This window comes from Lates calcarifer, linkage group LG1 (genome assembly GCF_001640805.2).
Source record: "Lates calcarifer isolate ASB-BC8 linkage group LG1, TLL_Latcal_v3, whole genome shotgun sequence".
In the NCBI taxonomy this organism is placed as follows: domain Eukaryota; kingdom Metazoa; phylum Chordata; class Actinopteri; family Centropomidae; genus Lates; species Lates calcarifer.
The window spans coordinates 21282809-21299317 of NC_066833.1; the positions used below are offsets into that span (position 1 = coordinate 21282809).

General features: G+C 39.1%; 1 long non-coding RNA gene across 1 annotated transcript in view; it reads right to left on the reverse strand.

The window, feature by feature from the left end:
* Positions 1-16509, reverse strand: part of LOC127142696 (uncharacterized) — a 90000-nt gene that overhangs the window by 46698 nt on the left and 26793 nt on the right. Inside the window, exon 5 of the long non-coding RNA XR_007813660.1 lies at positions 6869-7042. This is a non-coding gene — a long non-coding RNA (uncharacterized LOC127142696). The remainder of the gene's footprint in view (positions 1-6868; positions 7043-16509) is intronic.

The following is a 16509-nucleotide window of genomic DNA, read 5'->3' on the forward strand; positions in this document are numbered from 1 at the left end:
CACATATTGTTCACCTGGTTGTTGCTCTAAATAGCAACAGTGTGTTTTTCTTTATTTTTTCTTCCATGACATGAGGTTATCATCAGGCTTTACTTTTCAATGGATTGTAGGTTAAGATTGTCAGCTGATTCTTAATCCAACATATCCTTGGGCGGGGGGGTTAAATAGGGTGTATCAGATCAATTTAGCTGCTTATAGAGAAGGACTAAGCAAGGAAGAGGTGGTGCTGTGGGGCCTGAGGCAGACAGAATAAGATCTCAATGCAGGGTATCTGCTATATCTCTGCTTTGCTGAAGGGAAAGAGGTAGGTGTCATATATGCTGTTATCAGCAGAGTAGGACTGCTTCTCCTATCTCTGATATCTCTGTTTTATCATCAGTATAAACAAAAGGCCTTTGAACAATAAAAAAAATGGCCTGGGGGCAAGAATGGCCATCCAAAAGGTTCCTTTCCCCCCCTCATTCTCTTTTCCTTTCTTTCCATTTGGTTGTCAGCGTGAAGAGACCAGACAGGAAATGTAGCCACTCCACACTGACAGCCCACACAGATTCTAATCTTTTCTCATTTATCCACTCCTGTTTAAAGAGCCTTTGTCGCGGGTGACCACAGGTGAAGGACATCAGCTTCTCTGCTCTATCTTGTCTTGTTCTTATTTTCTTCTTCATTTTTATCAGGTGAGACTGGACTTTGCATTGGTTTGGGTAACAGGATATGACCACACAGTTTTTGTAAAAATCTAATTTAAAATCTAATTTTGTGTTGCCAGCTATAAGAGGATCCAAGCTAACTCAAGACTGCTCAAAACAAAAGAATACAAGGACATCAAGGGTTGGACCGAATGCAGAATTGTGATCGAAGTGATCGAAGGTCAATGAATCTCTGCTAAACAAGGCTGTCTCTGCATTGTTTCTCTGCCTCTTTCGTTCTCCTTTACAGTAGCCTGTGCCTAAAAGTGGCACTTTCCTTTGCATGAACAGGCATCTCCTTGACTTCTGCCTTCATTAACCTCTCAGTGTGCTCCATCAGAGAGAGGGAAATATGCTACAATAATATCCTGATGACGACACGTGGGTCAGGACCCCTCTGATCCTGAGAGGGGAGAATATCTCATTAAGAAAGAAAGCCTCTGGGACTCTAAAGCAATTTGGTTTGCCCTCTGTTCTGAGGAACCAATTAAAACATTAGCCTAAACTATCGCAGCACTCACAGATGTTGATGCACAGCCATGACAGTTGTGTTCGTAACACGGACAAGTCAAAGCCGTGGCAGTGACTCCCAAGGCTAAAAACAGCGATCAGAGAAGGTGACAAATATGCTGCATAATGTGAACGAAAACATTAAATTAAAGGAGAAAATGAGAGATACGCTATATTTGATATTTTAATGGCTTGTGTCCATACCAAGGTCCCAAAAGTTAGAAACTGCTTTCCTTTTATGAAGCAAAGTAAAATAAATCCAGTTACTAAACCTCAATACAGACTAAAAACTGCTCCCTGACTGCTCTCTCCCACAGAGTTTTCACTCCATTTTCCATCCCACGATTTGATTCCAGGCTATTAAACTGTGCTTCCAGGCCAGCTGAGAAAGTCTCAGCAGCTTCATTTTGTGCTAATGAAACACAGCCTGTCCTTAACCAAATCTCACTCTACGAAATTTCTGGATAAATCCGGCCTGTGTGAAGACTGATCCTCAATCTTTCCTCTGATCTCTAACTCAGTTTAACAATTACATGCAAATAATCCACAGATTCAAATCTTTGGGGAGAGAGAAGAAAGTTCAAACCAGGATCATCCACAGATCAACACTGACCAGAAAATAGTTTATTATTATTATTATAATAATAATAATAATAATAATAATAATCCTGTTTTTCTAGCTTCTGAATATATACTATGTCTTCATTCATTTCTAACATTCATGACACTAAGATCTAACATTCAAAGTACAAAATGTGCACAAAAGGTCTTTTCAGTCACAGGAAAGAAAGATCAGATGCTTGTCATTCCAAAATCTCTCAAAAAAATCTGATTACTCATGAATACTCTGTAAGGGGTAAGTATGCTTTGCTAGCTATAACGGAGCTATAATCAGAGGTGAATCTGTCTTTCCTTGAAAAATTATCACAGAATGCAGAGTCCTTGAGTTAGCTCGACTACCCAACCAGGAGGACGTTCTTTTCTTATGTCAAAACAATATTTACAACCATTCAGGACATTGTGACAGAGTGTGGCAAAGAGAAAACATTTAAGCATCACCTCTGACCGTGCGTTCCCTCCTAGTTGATATGATTGACGGGAGATGAGTGCAGATATGCTGAGTCTACTGGGCATCTCCCTGAGAGATGTCATTGTGAGGTCATGGGATGACAGTCCAGTGTAGTGGGTCATCACCCCCTGACCCCCGAGCTGAATAAACAGGAGATTCACAATGAATGCTATACAACTCACTGGAGTGAGTGACAGACAGAGGCTGGAGTTACTGGGTTATCCCTGCACCCATGGCTGCCAATGATAGCAACAAAATAAGAGCACTCCACTGGTGCTGAACATTAAACACTTCATCAAACACATAAATCCAGCCAAGTAGCTTCGGAGCTGAGCTACTTTTGAGAATTTCCATCAGCACAGTAACTATATTCATATTATTTGCAAATAAATGATGTCCCATTATCCATGCAGTTAAACAGGCTGATCATCACTCTGGAGGTCAGTGGTCCAATCACCCTCGACCTCATGGGAGAGTGTTAGTTGGCTGCAGGCCAGTGCTTAGAGACAGGCTGGCATTTCACCCATGGTGCCCAACTTCACTGCCAAAAGCATGTCTTTGTGCAAGGCCCTTAACAGCTACAGATCAGTGCTCCAGACACCGTGGTTTTTGGCTGACCCAGAATACTGTGACCCTGCAGTGGAGGATACTGAGGTGTGTGTGTGTGTGAGTGATGGTGATGATGAAAAAGAAAATGAGTTTTTCCACTAACATTCATTCAGCACAGTGGGAAAACAATATTTTATGGCACAAAAATTACCGCACGCCAGACAATTCTTATTAAGTATCAATATCTGCAGCTGTGTGAAGCTGTACTTTGGAACAGCAAAGCTTTGAGGTAAATGCTAACATCAACATGCTACCATTCTCAAAATGGTAATATTAATATGTCGTGCAATGTTTACCATGTTCGTCATCTCATTTTAGTGACTCAGCATTTGGTAACATTAGCAAATTAGCACTACATAGCTGAGGATGGTGGAAATTTAATTAGTTTTACAGGTATTCGTTTATATTCATAAACCAAAGTATTGGACAATTCTAGATAGAGCAGATGGTGATGCTGTTATGGGATCGTCAAAGTTGCTAAAATTCATCCTGAGGGGGACATGACTGTTCTGTCAAAGCCCAGGCTCAGTGAGCTAGGTACAAAGCGGGAGGATTAAAGTAAATCAAGCAATATTTTATTTGAAACTAAGATGAAAGTAACATAACAGATGACTCTGTAGTCTGTAGTCAGGAGTGGTTGCAGTGTTGAATGTATGTGAACAAAAAACCAAACCAAACCAAAGGGGTGGATGATGATGGCGTGAGTGTGTGTGTGTGTGTGTGTGTGAAAAAGAGAGAGAGAAAGAGGGAGGAGCCCAGGTGAAAGACATTATTTAGTTAGTTGGCTTTGTATCAAATTCCAATCTCATGGTAGTGCTAGAGGAAAAGTCAGAGGCTCGCCAAAGCCAATAGGATCCAACTTCTGGGTGTCTGTACAACATTTCATGGCAATCCGTAAGTACTTGGTGAGATATTTCAATCTTTACCACAGTGGACTAACTGTTCAATGCCATCGCTATTGAGCCATCCGTTGAGCATGGCTAAAAATGAATGTATATTTGTTATACATTTAAAATTTATATTAAATTCCTTTTTAGTGTGTTTGTTGTCATATCAAATTACTTTCATCTCCTGCAGAGAATGGCTCTCCATATGAAAGACAATATTAAAACCGTAATTGGTTTAAATCAGGAAATCTGTTGTGCGAGAGATACAGGCACACGTGACAGTACACACATACAGACAGAAAAAAACCCATGAAAACATACACATTCAGAGCCACATGCACACAGACACATAATACAATCCCTCTTGGCAATCTATGACCCAAATCCTCTATGAACCTCTCCCTCTTGGCTCCTTCAGTTCTGTTTTCACTCAGTCTGTCTCTCTGGCAAGGGATTGGGACCTCGTACATACAGTTACGATTTTTTTTTACCCCCTCCAATCAAGTTTAAATTTTACATGAACACAAGTACACACATTGCTCAACAAACAATGAACAGTTTCTACATATCTCCTGGCAGAAATCTCTGTTGTTGCAACTAAAATAGTATCTTAATTTCCACATGTAAAGAAGATCTGTGTTTGTCTGTGGATAGAGGGGGTGGGTGAGAGGAAGAAAAGACAGCAGCATCTTTCCTTGTGTGTCCCTGATTGATCGTAATAGGGTGAGATAAAGACCTTTCTTATCCAGGCACTGCGCTCTTCAGTCAGTCAGTGATGTGATTTCTCTCCGTCACTCTCTTCTTTTCCAGAAACATATACCGTATCACTGGCCTCACCTCTGAGTCATCGGCTCCCATGTGAAAGAAGAACAGGTGTCCAGGAGGGATAGAGGCTGCTGGGGCTACAGAGGGTTAAGTGCTAGCTCTGACCCCCACCGATCACCCTGCTGAGTCTATAATGCCACCCATAGACCGAGGGCTCGGAGACACACACACGGCTCTGCATTGAGAATATAAACTAGGCGAGATTTCTGTGGGTTGCCGGGAAAAATGGAGGGAAGGGATTTCAAAGGAAGTCTTCTGAGAGTTGCCATATGCTCAGTAAGCCCTTTAACTTGTGCACTCTTTACCATAAGCTGTCACCAGGATGATATTCACAGACTGAACAGACACCTCCAACCTTCAGAACTTTCCTCTTATTTCCCTACTCTGGGTGCCCGCACAAGATATATTTTTAATGCGTCCTTAAGTGCTTCAAAGCAGGATCTGTTGCTTCTTTTTCCTCTAAAATGAAATTGTTTGTTTGCACGGGGCAGTATTTAGCAGTGGTGGAGGAAGTACTCAGCTCCTTTACTCAGGTAAATGTATCAATACAACCAGGTAAAAATACCCCATTGCTAATGAAAGGCACATATTCAAAGTCTTACTCAAATGAAAGTACAGGAGTATAATCAGCAAAATGTACTAAAGGTAAAATATATATGTTAGTTAATTAGTTTAGTAGTTGATCTTCCAGAAAGTCACGTGATAGTAGTATTTAAATGTTTTTTTTTTTAAATAATAGTGAGATAATTAACAGGAGAGGAAAGGGAAAAAAAAAACTAAGTTCTGTTACAGTTGTGTACATAAAATCATCTGAGAAGTTTAGAGAGGAAATGTCTGATTGGTTTATCTGAAACATTCAGGACCACTGGCTTAATATTTGACAGTGTATTTCATAAGCTTATTACATATAGCCATAGTGTGGTGCAGTATTTCCCTCTATAATGTAGGGTATAGTAGAAGTATAAAGTGACATAAGATAGAAATGTTCAACTACAAAATGCACAGTACAGAACAGGACAGTAAAAGTAAATGTACTTAGTTGGTTTCCAATACCATAACTACACAGAATACTGCATGCGTGCCACTTCCCGACTTTACAAGACAATGCTCACACACAGTAGGTCACAGCAGATCTCAGTGTCCACAGAAAGGTCAGAGTGAATCAACACAATGACTCACAAGCAAACACGGCCAGACTAACAACAAAGCTCTAATCAGCTGCTCAGCCTTTCTGGAAATTACTCCATTACATGAGCAACTCTCTGATGAAGTAAGGAGACGAGCAGCGGTGGAGATAATACACTCTTGCACAATGTTGCGGGTTTACTAATATCCACTCTGGACTGGCAATGATGAATGAGATTCCTGGGCTGTGTGGAGGTGTATTGAGCGGGAGGTAAGAGAGAAAAGGATGCTGAGAATGGAAGAAGGCAGTTGGGTGATTAACCAAAGGTTGCGTGAATGGCTCCTCTGATAGTTATTTCAAACGTGTATTGTTACCACGGTGCTCGACAGTGCTTGAATGTGGGGTCTTATTATTCTCATGGCAGATATCCAGACACTCCAGGAGGGGTGGGGAGTTCTTTGTTTCACCAGGCAATCTTTTTATGTTTAACTTTACTATTAAAGTTTTCTTTGTGATTACAAAAAAGCCATTGTTTTATATATTCACTCAGCAGCAATCAATATTTTATCACTCAGATGACTTAAACTCACCCATGAAATTCTGTACAGGGGCTAGAGGCTAATGCAGTTACTGTGAGTTCAAATGGCTACATTTTGTGCTATGCCCAGGTCCACTGAGAAATAAGGTGTGGTAAATAAACAAAACGAAAAAAAAAAAATGTGCACAAGCACCTTACTTAAGTCTAATTATATGGTGTTTAAATACTATAATTACTGATTACTTCAGCTCAACTACATCTCACACTAAAGTTTACAATGATTTTTAAATAAAAAATATGATAAGCTTAGAAGATAGAGCACATTTTAAAGATTCTAATACTTTTAATAGTATTTTTAAAAAGCAGCATCTTCTGGGGGCCTTTCGTCATGTTTTAGATGTCTGAACTATTGATTTACTTTGTTGATTTTACCTTTTAAATTTTAATTGTTTACATACATCAGCTGAGAACTAGTCAGTAATATAAAATGAAAGATTAATTAACATTTTTGCTTGACAAAGGACTTAAATGATTCATCAATTTGTAAAACTGAAGCTGATTGATTTCTTGTACTTCAACCACTAGATTAATTGACTGATCAGCTTCACAATAATATACCTGATTGTTTGTTGAATACATGGCGATCTGTCCGGGGTGTACGCCACCTTTCGCCCAATGTCAGTTGAGATTGGCTCCAGCTCCCTGCAGCCCTTAAAGGATAAGCGGTGTGGATGATGGATGGATGGGTGGATGTTTGTTGAATACGGTACAAGGCTGGTTTTCACAGCTGCCCTGGGAGATATAAAGCAAAGCACCTTTCAAATATGTTCAACAGAGAGAGTCATGCAGAATACAGTAGAGAGGTAAATTAAAGAAATTTGCCAAATATCACTGTATGAACAGGAAGATAAAACATACTGTGAAGCACTGCACATTTCAGACCTGGCATACTTCTTTCTGTTTAAAATAAAGCGTTTCTCAATTTGACCTCATGGCTATTCTAAGGATGTGAGAGCACCTTCTCAGATCTATAAATGGGCGCCTCATAATGAGTATGATGACACCAAGCAGAAATACTCCTCTGTTTCATCTGGGAACTCACACAATCTGATTTGTTCTATTCTTCTGTGGCAGATACACCACAGGAATGTCCTTTGTGCAACAGGGCTGTTAAATCACCTTTGGAAAAACTCTGACAATCAACATGAGGAAGTCAGCCCTTGAGCCCTCCACAGCAAAGAAATAGATCTCTCAAGCCATACTTCTGTGTTATGTTGCATCTTTCAAATTAAATGTAGAGAATGTTGCAGCATTTTACAGCATTGTCATCTTACGTGTTTATCTGAACGCCACCTAGCTACAAAGGTGTTTCTCCTGTTCAATCTGACCTCTGACACGTAGATGAATTATTAAAAGCAAAAATGCTCCGACAGTGTCATATCTTTACTATATTGCTGGATTATTGTTGCAAATGTATGAGCACACATACGCCCTCCCTTTATCCCTTGAGTGTCGCAAGGGGGCTGGAGTCAATCTCTGCTGATATTGGGTGAGAGGCAGGGTACACTACTGGACAGGTCACCAGTCTCTCATAGGGCATATATCAACATGTAGACGGTATTTAATGTTGTAGCTAACTGAGATTGTGCTAATTTAGCGTCTTTATATATTGCTAAGTGGTGTCATGTATAACAATGCATCAATGCCTCATAATCGTATGTGTTTTGTATGTCATATCTCAATCTACATAAGTAAGACATGACTGCAAATAATGAGTACTTCTATAACTGACACTTGGATAGAAATGTAAATACAAAAACTGTGCAAATAGCCAGTAGCCTATTCATAGTGCAACACAAAATACATCCACATATGAGGATGTATATTGTATTTGATGTATTTTTATTTTGTTGCAGCAATACTATTAACATCTGCTGTTGCAGCTCTATCAAGCATTAATTACTAAAGACAAAAATGATAAATGAATCTCATGAAAGTAACTAGTAATTGGCAAATGAATGTAGTCAGGTAAAAAGTACAGTATTTCCCTTACAAGTGTAGCAGATTGTAAAGCAGTATCAACCATTCAAGCAAAATACCTTAAAACCGGAGTAAATGTGCAAATTATGTTGTTATTTTCTACCACTGCATGATGAAGATTCCTAGTTAACAACTACGTGGACAAGGGAAAAAAAAATACAAATAAAAATAATAAAAATAAATGATCTAAAAAAGGCATATCAAATGAAAAAACAAAACAAAACAGTTTTCAATGCAAAGCCCAGAAGACACTGGGCTGATTATCACTTAAATAAATCAGCTACAGTTATTGATAGATTTGGCTTTAGTGAATGAGCATCAGAGTGTGTTTTATTTTCATTACTGGAGTTTGTGCATTGAGGGAGGTTATGATGATTAATATTGCCTCTGCATGAGCCTGAGTGATGGAGCGTGGGAAACAGAAAGACAAGGACAGGACATGAATGCTCCACTGCATGTCGGCGCTGGTTAACCCTACAGCCACACAGGTTGTGACAGAGAGTGAATATAAATGGGGAAATAGGCCCCCTTCAGGTGTTCAGGTGTTGTCCAGGTGTTCCCCTTTTCTGTCAGATACAAAATGTTGCACCAGGACTAACTGTTGAGCACTGATATTGAATATACACAGCTTTTAAAGCACATAAAAAGCTGAATAGAATAGGTGAAGTGGAAATATTGGTGTATTGCTGAAAAGAAGATGAGATAAAGACTGGAGAGTTTTTTGGGAGGATAAAATAATGACACCAAAGGGTAGGGTTGGACATAGTTAAGAAATGCAACCACTTGTGTATATAAGGTCCCACAATTCACACTGCATGACAGGACAAAAAGCAAGCCATGAAGTCTGATGAGCTCTCTGTAGACCTCCACAATAAAACTGTCTCCATTTCTAAAGCTGAGTGGAAGATGTTTGGAAAACACCAGGACTCTTCCTAGAACTGGCTGTCTGGCCAAAACTAGTAATCAGACAAGAAGGGCCTCAGCCAGGGAGGTCACTATGAATGCATTGGTCACAGACCTTCAGAAATCCTCTGCAGAGATTGGGGAGCCTGCCAGAAGGACGACCATCTCAGCAGCACTCAATCAGACAGAAGCCACTTTGAGTAAAAGGCATAAGGTAGTTGAGTGAAGTTTGCCAAATGGAATTTAAAGGGCTCAGAGAGCATAAGGAAAAAATACTCCGGTCTTATGAAACTAAAATTCTTCAGATCAGAACTAGAAACACTGTGTCTTGCAAACACCAGGCATCACCTGGATAATACCATCTCTATAGTGAAACATGGTGGTGGCAGCATCACTCTCCCTGAGACTGGGGGCAAGGGTTCTCCTTTCAGTTCAACAGTGACCCGAAATATACAGTCAGTTGTGCCCCCACAAAGTTCAGTCTTAAACCCCACAGAACATCTGTAGAGAGACCTGTACATGACAGTTTGAAGCTTCTTCCCAACCAATATGATGGATGCTGAGAGAATCTGCTAGGAAAAATAGGACGAACTGCCCAAATCCAGGTGTGTAAAGTTTGTAGAGACTAACCTAGAAAGACTTGAAGCTGTAATTGCTGCCAAAAAGACTTTTACAAAATACTGAGCTAAGGTCTGAAACTTTAGTAAATTTCAGTTATTGATTTTTAACAAATTAACAAAAGTAAAAATTGTATATTTTCATTATGGGTTATTATGAGTTCTTAAGTGTAGATTAATGCAGTTTTATCCGTTTAAAATAAATCTACAACACAATAGTGTTACGAACATGAGGACGTCTGAATTAAGTAACTGTATGTATTTTTGAAGATAAGATAATCCTTTATTAGTCACACAGCAGGGAAATTTACATTGTTACAGCAGCAACAGGGATAGCAAAACAGAAAAAGGCATCAATACTGGTAAAGTACAGAGCAAGATATAGACAAGACAATATATACAAATTATAAACAGAAGAACAATATACACAGGACTATGTACATAGTAGAAAAATTAAATTGAATACTGATAAAAATATAAACGCAGAACTTTTACTTGTAACAAAGTATTTATACTGTGGTATTGAACCTTTACTTAAGTAGAAACTGTGAGTACTTCTTCCACCACTGGCCACAGAAACAAAAGAGTGGTGTCTGTCCATAGATAGTATGTTTCAATGCACTATGAACTATGAAAATATCCATCTTTGTCCAGTAAACTTCCTCACTGAGATTAATCACTGTGGGGCAGGCTGCAAAGAAAGTCATTTGGCCAGAAATGTGATGTTGAATCTTTTTCATCTACAAAATTACAAAACTAATTAACCATAATTAATTATTGATTAATTGCTTACTGTAAATGCTGCTGGCGCCGGGCATTGCTACGCCATTCTAGTGTATGCTAACGAACTTAATTCTTTATGAAAACAGAGTTTTTGCATTGCTGATTTTTTTCAATGACCACACAGGATTTATATTTTCCTCTGAAGCTATTATACATAGAACTTTTAGATTATAGCAACTTTCACATTATGCCTTAAACTTAAGTCTGTAGAAAAAACAACAGTCTAACAGTAGTGAGAATTTGTGCTCTTTCTGTTTTTAATTCCATTCAGACTCAAGTGTCTTCAGGTCTGTCCACGAAGGTGTGGTGTGTCTTTTAATACCTCCACTGGGGGGGGTGGAAGGAGCAAAGTCCTAAACATTTCACACACAGTGACTTGAGGTTTTATGAAGAGTGATTGACAAAATATGAAAGCACCTAAAATTGAAGGTGAAGTGGATGAATTTTTAAATATTAATGTGATATCATTATCAGGTAGTGGACAGCAGGTGTTTAGACCTTTTTTTTTTTTTTTTTTTTTGCTAAAAACAGCTTCCTGTTGCAGCTGAAAACAACTCTTTGGAAACTCTTTTGACAACTAAACAGAGAGCTGAAACTTGATGCATGTGATAATTCTCTGCAATTTATCACTACAAGGTATACCTTTTCTGTTGTCACATTGTTTTCCCATTTTGATTTAATACATTGTTATTATAAATATATTGATTATAGCTGCTGTAAGTCCTGGCAGAGAGCATCCAAAACTACAGATGTCGACAACATGGAAATAGAAAGTAGGAGAAAGGGCATACATTGAAATATCCCTCAGCAGATTATATTATGTATAAAGGTTTGCTTGTATGTCACGTTATCTCCCCCCGCACATGTATGCCTCCGTCATCCTGCTCTTACACGTCTTTCTTTCTCTAAATCCCTGCTTCTTAACACATCCTCTTCTTCATTCGACACTCCTCCCTCACTGTCTCTCCATCTTTCGAGCTGCAGTCGTTTGTTTCTAGCTGTCTTTGATCACGAGCTGAGGAAGACAGTAATCTACTGGAAGCCAAGTGTTTATATCTAGGACAGCTGAGAAGTGGGTCACACGTGATTTCTGCTGCCCTAGGCCCACATGGGCGCTACCTTCAAGTTTCCTCATGATCGTCTCTCTCTACAGTGCCCAAGTTTGTCAACAGTGACTCAGCAGAATGGAAGCAAACGTCCAGCCAAGAGTCAAGGTGAGACCATTATAAAAGACAGCTGTCTTGCATAATACTCAGTACTTTCTCACTATTTAAATCAATAGCATGGCGGCAGGCCAACTTCAAAGGTGATTACAGTGGTTTAAAGTAATGGCCAATTTACTTCTGTCTGCATCTGGTTTATATTACATAGAAACCATAAAAATATAAAGTACATTGGACGTTTACCGCTGCGTAGCTCTAGGGAAGGCAATGTCTGTTGGTCAATGGCTTTGGTCCAGAGTGAAATATCTCAACAACTACTAGATGGGTTGCCATGAAATTTGGTACAAACATGCATGTCCCCGTGTCCCTGAACTGTAATCACTTTTGTGATCCCTTAACTTCTCATTTAGCCACGACCATCAGGTGAAAACATCAGCTTATCCAACCAGTTACTGACTTCATACCTGCAAAACAAAATCATTAGCATGCTGATTTAAAGACCATCACCATTACAGAGCAGCAAGCTTGGCTGTAGTCTTGTTAGGATACAAATTTCACACCATCAAATCAAGCATGAAACAAATTAATGATGTTTCACCTGACAAAGACAATAAAAAAATAAATAAATAAAAGCGATACTGACAATTGTAAGGTGTTTTTGAGATATTGTTTCCACTGTGATGACATGATTGAAAAGTAAGCAGAACATAATGCACTCACTGACATCCTGTCCATCGCATGTTGGGGGGTGGAGATTACAAGTTGTGAGCTATGAAAAGACATAATATTTGCTGTGATGGATTAATGAGGGTGTTTTTTGTTGTTGTAGTTGTTGTTGGTTTTTTTGTAATTTAGAGCATTTGTTTAATGTATACAAATTGAATGTATTTGTTGTGAAAGCAGAAAATTAGTCCAAAACGATAGGGCAATATTATGCAACTCTTCAGTTTACATTTTATCATTATGTTGCTTAAAGTGTAATTGTATATATTGCATATACCCTTCATGATGGCCATTTTGAGGCCATATACAGTAGTTTCCATGCTATGATTGCTAGCAAATTGCCTTTTCAAAGTCACCAGAAGATTCTCAAAAAGAATTTGAGAAGTGTCAAAGACCACAATGAGGTAGAGAAGTGTTGTCATTGCCCTCTCTACATGTGGTCACATTTTACATAAAAAAGTGCTTTGAAAATTGCCTGTGGTCATAAAGCAGCAGGAAGCAGGTAATACCACTGCTGATTGGTAATTTGGACAGACATAGGGAAGCTAGGAAGCAAATGAATTTTTAGATGTTTTTTTAAGCAAAATTATAATGCCAGTCAGAGTTTACAGTTACACATAATCCTGATCTGCTCTTTCTTCGGCCGTCAGACAGGCCACCAACAGACAGGACAGCACACTGCCCAGGCAGACTGTGCAGTGATGTCAGAGAGCACTGAGGCACGTGTGCTCCCGCAGATGTGCCGGTAATTATGGGGGAATGAATAGTGATGTTTTAAGAGGAGATCAGGGGCAATTACAGTGATTTAAAGCAATGGATTGAGGCCCTGAGCACACACCTTGTAATTACCAGGCACAATTTGAGATCTCACAGTGAGCACGACAGATTTGGCATGTTTGCATAATCAAACAAAAGCTGCTGTATGATGTTTATCTTTCAATATTTAAAGGTCTTGATTCTGCTTGTCCGTGATAGTGCATTTGCTGTGTGATGTGTTTGCTTCTGCTGCTGTTGTTGTGGCTGTTAATGACTTTGAAAGAGCTTGGTGATATATTTAGCTGCTAATCAGACAAAATTAATCTAAAGTCGTTTGGAAATTTTGTTGCATTCAAATAGCTCGTGGGAATGTGTTAGATAGGGGTGCGTATGAGGGGGTATCCACAAGAGGCCAAAACAGGGATATAATTTCATTTGATTGCCACACTCATCAAGTCTAAATGAAGATTAATGAACACATGATGGCGGATTGAAAATAATAATATTCCTGTTGTCTTTAGGGCTCTAATTTGTTTGAGAACATGCTGTCACGCTACAGAGGGCTTATTGGCATTTGCTAATGGACTGCTCATTGCAATGGAGATGGAGAAGGGGCGGGGGTGGGAGGCCGTCAGTACACTACTGAGGTAACAAGCTATGAAGAGTCACAGCAGAAATCGGTGCTGCAATGGATATGTTTTGTAAGTGCTATTTGAGGAGACTGTAATGAAGAGAAACTTGAACATAAGAGTGTGTGAGCAGGAACGATCTAGTGCATGAGGAGGGGGTGGCCAATTCCCTAAATAACTTGTTCATTGATCGCAGCAAGTAGATGCAGTATTGATAGTGTTGTTCGCCCAAAGGACCAAGATCCACTAATAATTAATTGCAATAGAATAAGGAGGCAGGGCGTCTATACTGCATTGCAGCTCTACACACATCACTGAAGATACAGTTTAGTCCATGTTCAACCCTGTTCTCTATAGAATATTAATTTCCATCAAAAAAAATGTCTTGAAAGAAAAGTAATTACATTTTTATCACCATAATGAGGAAACATTTTTAATGATACCTACTAAGTTTCAAAGTGTTCCACATATTTTTATTTCTTTTCCTCCTGTGGAGAGATGCTCTGCCAGTCTTCATAGACGATTCTTTTCAGCGGCTCTTCGCTGGAAGAGTTTTGTTGCTTTACCTCCCGCTTTCAAATACTCAAAAGGCTTTCCACTGGATTCAAGTGAGGGGACACACTACGCCAGGCCTTTCTCTTCTTTATAAACTCGTATATGATTTTTGAAGTGTGTTTGAAATCATTGTCGTGTTAGAAAACTCCATCCGATCCAAGCAAATTTACGTTGGTTCAATGTGACAAAGAATGCACAGCTAGCATTCATCAGGCTTCTTTTCATGCTCTTTGATAAGGCTCAAACTTGCAGTCTTGTGAGTTATGGTTTTCTTCTTCAGTCACTGAAACAGCAGCTTCCACAAATGATCCGTGTGCCAAGTCAGAAACACTCTCCTGTCTGTTTTTCAGTGCAAACAATTCATCAAGGGTGTTCACTGTTCCTTCTTTTGGTAATATGGCTCTTCCTGTAGTCCCTAAGCACTGTTGGAGCTGTGTTTCAGTTAATGTTCATTATGATCTTGTACCCTCTCCCATCTTTATGAAGTTTCAGTCTGGTTTCATACTTGTTCCAGGCATCTTACCATGTGGAGCCATGTTAAAGCAGTGGTAAACACAGATTATTTTATTGCCTTGTGCATGAAATTGACCTCAACTCAAAACAACAGGTGCAGTCAACTTTCTTGCATTGAGGTTGTGCTTTGGGGCCCATATGTCTATATAACCTATTTATCTTTACTTACACATAAGATCATATACCCTACACGTTCACTTATGATGATACAATGACATCTTAGTGATATTGCACAAGGATGTATGTTTGCTGTGTACTAGATAACTTAGTATTAATTCTGTAATGAGCTATTTCAGCTGTGTATGTTTGGTTACTTGATTCTTATTATATTTTGACACTTGATATTTGTTCTTGTTATAGACCACACAAGAGTTCTGTGTGTCCTGCGTGTTCTGACTAACACCCCAAGGTAAATATCACTTTAACCCAACCACCTTGTGGATTTTTCTCAAAACATTACTAATACATTTTATTTCTAATGCACTTTTCATTAAAAACAAATCTCTAAGTGCTACAGAGTAAAATCAACAGCAATTAAAATTAATTAATTCCTGGGCAGCAGAGTAGCACACTGATAGCATTCAAACAATCATCTCTGGTATTCAAAAAGCACAACTTAAATGGCTTAAAAAGGCCTACACTATTATTAACACAATGAAAAAAACTTGACGTCAGGTTTTATCACAGATTCTTGGATTCTGTTTAAAATATGTGGACTTTCCATAGACTCAAGCCTCCAGACGCGTTGCACAGCAGAGTGTGGGTGCTTGTTCTCAACCCACACAGAATGTTATAGGTGATCTATACTGTAGATGGAGAACACACTGGAATAGAATATTTATTTCAGCATGACATTCTGATATTCACAAACTTCCCTTGCCTTCCCTTGTGTGTGTGAATGTGTGGATACACCACACAAGGACTGAATAAACTAATCAGTCAATGCTGCCAGAGCAAGTACCTCACTACACTTTATCAGCAATACATGAGTATTCATTAGATGGAAATCTCCAGCATTTACTAATGCAATCCTTCATTATACAGAGTAATGCCTAATTTGAGGGGACTTACTAGAGCCCCTACAGCCTTATTCAGGGTCATTCACACAGATAAGGTTCTGTATAATGGGCTACAACCACTGTCTCCCTCCTCTCACCTGTTTAGAGCAAGTGGCATTCAGCGTATGTAAATGCCACAGCTCAATAACACCAAGCTTGTGCATATGAGTTATTAATAACAGTGTGCTCGAGATGCTCTTCCTCTCAGCGGCTGAAACTACAGCTGCACACTGTTTTATTCAAGGCAACACTGTCCAAATTGAGAGTACAAAGATGCCTGAGGTTTATGAGTTCTGTCACAGTCAGGGCTGAGGGATCACGTCCAACACGCAGCTCAGATGAAATGTATGATTCGAAACGAAGGAGATGACATCCCTATTATTTCCTGAGTCATCAAATATCCAATCTAATACCTTTTGTCTGTCCGTCATCTCATCTCTCTTTCACTCTCACTGTGTGTTTAAAAATGTAAGGCTAACTCAATTACTATTCTATTAAGTTTTTAGCATAAAATAATTT